This window comes from Miniopterus schreibersii, assembly GCF_964146895.1.
Source record: "Miniopterus schreibersii genome assembly, chromosome: 10".
NCBI lineage: Eukaryota > Metazoa > Chordata > Mammalia > Chiroptera > Miniopteridae > Miniopterus > Miniopterus schreibersii.
The window spans coordinates 53782168-53787332 of NC_138110.1; positions in this window are offsets into that span (position 1 = coordinate 53782168).

A 5165-nucleotide genomic window follows, 5' to 3' on the forward strand; every position below is an offset into this window, starting at 1 on the left:
TTTTAAAAAACATCTGCATCACAATGTATAATATGGATTAATTTCCCTAAGCCTGTTCCTTAGTCACTGTTCCTTTAGGCTGGACATTTAGGCTGCTACCAATTTCACAAAAAGTCTAATAAGGCTACAGAGAACATCTTTGCGTTAATATCCCATGGCCTGCCCTGGCCAGGTAGCTCAGTTGGTTAGGGCATCATCTTGATGTGCCAAGGTTGTGGGTTCAATCCCCATTCGGAGCACATGCAAGAGCTGACCAGTAAATGTATGGATGAATGGAACAACAAATCGATGTTTCTCTCTCTCTCTTTCTCTCCCCTCCCCGCCCCCATTATGTGTGTGTGTATATATATATATACATATATATATATATATATGTATATATATATATATGATCTTGTGGTCTGGGGCTCATGTTTTTCTGTCTGCTAAACTGCAAGTAAAGGTGCTGGGTTAATGCTGGCCTCTCTACCAAATTAGGATATGCATTACCGCCCCATTTTCTTCCTTCTTTCCCCTTCCACCCTCCCTGTCTCTCCCCTCTCAATTGGCCAATTCTGTTGTTTGGGTATGAAGGTCCAAGATATGTATGTCCTCAGGGGTGAGAAGGGAAACAAGAGACTGAACCAATGAGAAACTCAAGTTCATGAATATTCCCTCCACCATGAGATCCCTCAGCCAACTTTTCTGTGCTTTGTCTGGCCCCCTGCCCTTCCTTCCACTACCCCTACCTGCACACACGTTCTCACACCTGCAGATTCACCCACAGGCAGAGGGATAATGGGCTTTAGGTCAGTACCAACAAATCTGCTACCCACGTGGGCTGGGTGCAGGACCCTTGGGCCAACAGAGGTCACACATAGGATCAGCTTTTCTATTCCTATAAAAAAGGCCATAGGAATTTTGATAGGGTTTGCATTGAATCTGTAGATCACATCTTAACAATATTAAGTCTTCCTACCCCTGAACATGGGTGTCCCTCATTTATTTAGATCTTCTTTGATTTCTTTCCGCAATGTTTTATAGCTTTCACTTCCATCTCATTTAAATTTATTCCTAGGTATTTTATTTCTATAGGTGCTATTACAAGTGGAATTGCTTTCTTAATTTCTTTTTTGGATTGTTTGTTGCAGGTATATAGACACACAAGTGATTTTTTTTTTTTTTTTGGTATTGATCTTACACCCTGTAACTGTGCTTAATTTATTTACTAGCTCTAGCAGCTTTCTTTTGAATTCTTTATATATAAAATCATTTCATCTATGGATATAATTTTTACTTCTTCCTTTCAAATGTGGGCACCTTTTATTTATTTTTCTTATCTAATTGTTCTGGTTAGAACTTCCAGTTCAATACTGAATAGCAGAGGTAAAGGTAGGCTTTCTTACCACTTGTCTTGTTCCTGATCTTGGGTAGAAAGCTTTCAGTCTTTTACTATTGAATATGATGTCAGCTGTGGGGTTGTTGTTGTTTTTTTAGATGCCCGGTTCCTAGTTTTCTGACTGTTTTTCTTGTGAAATGGTGTTGATTTTGTCAAATGACTTTTCTGCATCAATCGAGATGATCATGTGTTTTCTCCCCTCTAGTAATGTGGTGTATTACATAGATTGATTTTCTTATGCTGAACTATCCTTGTATTCCTGGGATCTTCCTCTTTTTTTTTACTTAGTCTCTCATTTCAATGGAGCACATCCTTCAATGACTTTCTAAGGAAAGGTGCAGAGGAGGTAAGAGTTTGAAACCTGGCTATATATTCTGGGCAGTATTCTCAGCTTTATCCTGCAACCTTGTGTTCCATTATTTTACCTCTGCAATCACATTTTAAATGTCTCCAAATCCTTTCTTGTCTCTCAGTGTTTCTTTTCCTTTTACAGCAGCCACGGCTGGGTGAGGATTGAGCGTCTGGCAAGTGGAAAAGTCAACTCTCCTACTGTGATAGTTAGGAAAGGAAGGGTGGATGAGGTGGAAGGAGACTGGCAGATGAGGTGGCAGAAAGGTGGGGGTATTCCTTCCGATGACTTCCATTTTCTCTGTGACAGAGGTGGCAAGAACATCTATTGAGACAACAGGGAAGGTAATGGGGTAGGCGGTTTCAGGAGCATAAAAAGGGAAGTCAAAGCTAACCCCTCAGTAACCCAGCTGCTTCCCAGGCAGCCCCAAGGGATCACAATGAAACCAGAGACTATTGGTCAACCATGGCAACCAATCTGCTCAGTCAGGTGAGTTCCTGGTCAAGGTGTGGAGAAGACAGGCTCTTGGACAACTCCATGGTTGGTATTCTTCTAGCCATGTGACCTGGAAGAGCAGCAGGGCAACGGAATTAAGGATATTGACAAGAAAGGGGTGGATGTGATTGAACGTGGCGTTTCTGCTACTCTCCCATCTGCTCAAACAGATGGGAACCTTAACAAGTTCTAACTGTTCAGCTTGATATTTCCCCACCTGAAAGTTTCATGTTATTTTAAAAACTGAAGGCTTTAAAAATATCTGCCCTTGCCATTCACAAGCTGCCAAGGGTCAGGCCTTTTCACGCTGTTCTCAGGGTTCCCGTTGTTTATATTTCTTCACCCATTTATCTTTATCTTTTGTTTCTTATCTTTAAAATAGAATAAAAATCAGATTCTTTGGGACCCCTAACAGCAGAGAGAATGCTTTATTCTCTTTAGTAATGGTACTACTGATATTCCCTTTGTGTTTCCTGGCAATTTCATCAGGAAAACAGAACAAACTCTGCATATCATTCAGTTGTTCAAGTTTATTTATGGTGCTTCAATACACTGACAAAGCACAACATTTTTGTTAGTAACTTTTTCTCCTTCAAGAGTTGCATTATCTTAAACTAGAAGATTCTCTTAAAGAACACACACATGTGCGCACACACACACACACACACACACACAGAAAATACAAAAACCTAACTCCACCAAAGTGCGTGTGGATGAAGTGCAAACAGGCTTCCTTTGCAAACCCTGGATCACTCTCTCTGCTTCAGAAATCAAACAGAAAGGTCCCCACCAGCCTAGGCCAGAGCTGGGTGAGGCTGCCGGGCCAAAGTGTAAGTGGCGCCAGCTGCTGGAGAGCCGGGCAGAGGTCACATGGCACGAGGCACAGGGGCCAACTCCCTCCCCTCACTGTGCTCCCAGGTCAAGGGGCGATGGTCTCATTCAGGGATGGGATGAAGGTGAAGGGGGATAGTAGGGTGGACAGAAGGCAGATTTCTTTCCCTTTTTTAAGGATTTGGTTTCTTTCCAAAGAGTTTGACATTGGTGCAGAAAGTGCTGAGGTTTCCAAGTTCAGAGGCCTGGGGGTCCTTTTCTCCAAGGCCCTGGGTCCACCCTGACTTTCTGGTAGGCAAGTAAAAGAGTGTGGTTGGTAAATCCACACGGCAAAGCCACCCCAGTCCCACAGCTGTGCGTACTTGCTGCCTCCTCTTCACACCGCGAAGCCAGGGAGCATCTCTCAGTCTCATAGATGAAGCCAAAGCACTGATGAGTTTTGCCACCACTCAAGCAACCAAGATAGAGAGGCTCAGACTTGCTCTGCCTTCCTCTTGGCCAAGGGGACACCGATGCCACCTCTGTAAACCCAACCCTCAGCCTGAGGCAGGGCCCGCTCACTTTCCTCCCTGGAAGGTTGTGCTCAGAGCTGCCTCTAAGGGCTGGAAGGGGGGGGACATGTAAAGGTTTGTGGGAGTTCAGTTTGAGGGCTGAATGGCTGCTTGGGCAAAGCCATCTGGTCCCTTGTGAGAGACGGCCCCCTACTGGGCAGGAACAGGAAATCAACTGAACTTTGGGTTTCTCTCTTCTATGGAAAAGATAAAGCTTCATATTTTAGTAGTAATAGCCCTTGACATTTCCCAACTCTGAGCCTCACATCAGCACCCTGTCACACACTTCTGAGAGTGCCCTACACACACACACACACACACACACACACACACACACACACACCTCACATGGCTGGCAGAGGGGATCTCGGGAAGGCCTAGCTCAGCACCTGTCCTCACCTCCCTGTGGGGCCCGCTCCTAGGCTGCAGGCAGGCTTGGCAGTGGCTCAGTGGAGGCTAGGCCCTGGCTTGGACAGAAAGGTCAAAGTCCCAGGGTCCCAGCAGGTCCCCAGCTGGCAGTGCAACACTGATGGAGAGTGGTAAGAAAGGCTTAAGGGACACGGAGAGTTCAAAGAGAGAATTCACCTTCCCAGATCCCAACTTCAAGTCATTTTTGTAAACTCCTCAAGAGCAGGGCACGTAAGGGACAGGTTGAGGTGATGTTATAGTGTGTGTGTGTGTGTGTGTGTGTTAGACGAGTGCTACATGCCCAAGAGAGGAGGCCTGGCAAGCATGCTCCCCCAACTCCCACCATGGGCAACGCCTTGGCTGAGACACATGGCTGCAGAGAAGGGTGCTACGCACAGCTCTGGGAGCCACCATGCCTGCTGGAGCTGCCCTCTGACTAAAGATCTGAGATTGTCTGACATATTCTTGGGCTGCCTTGGCTACCTAGCCATCCAGGCCGCCTCCTCCCCATACCTGACACAGTGAGGGTGTATGGGGAACACCCATGGAACCCTAACCTCTGCTGCAGAGGTAAGATGCTCCAGCCACCCACTCTGCTGGAAACAGACTTGGCGTGGATCACTAAAAATGCCAAGTGGCCCAGAGCTGGGCATGGTGAAGAAGGCATCTTGGCTCAGAATCCCTCACTTCTAGGTAAAAGGGAGAAAGGCAGCCCAGACTCCCATTGGATCCTATGAAAACATGCTTTTGAGACCCACCCACCCAAGGGGAAGAGCCAGTGGGGTCTGGCTGTGCCATGGGCGTGGCACAGGAAACTGGGCAGCAGAATGAGGGCAGCAAAACCAGGAAACAGAAGGGGGAGATGTCTTCTGAGTAAGTATGTTTTCGGCAGGGTCACTTCTTGGTAGGAGGAGATGAGGCAAGGAAAGAAAAGCAGAGAGAGATGCCGAAAGGGCCTCCTGTTCTACCAGGCTGTTCTTAATGGGTAACCAAAGACCCTTCGGTGATAAAAACAAGCTGGCTACAGGCATGGGGCTGCCACAGGCGGGGCGCCCCCAATCTACCCCTTCAGTTCTGTCCCCCAGCCCCGTCACACCCTCACTGGTGTGCCTGGTGGCAGGTGAGCTCCAGGGCTGCGGCTCCTCTCCTCCCA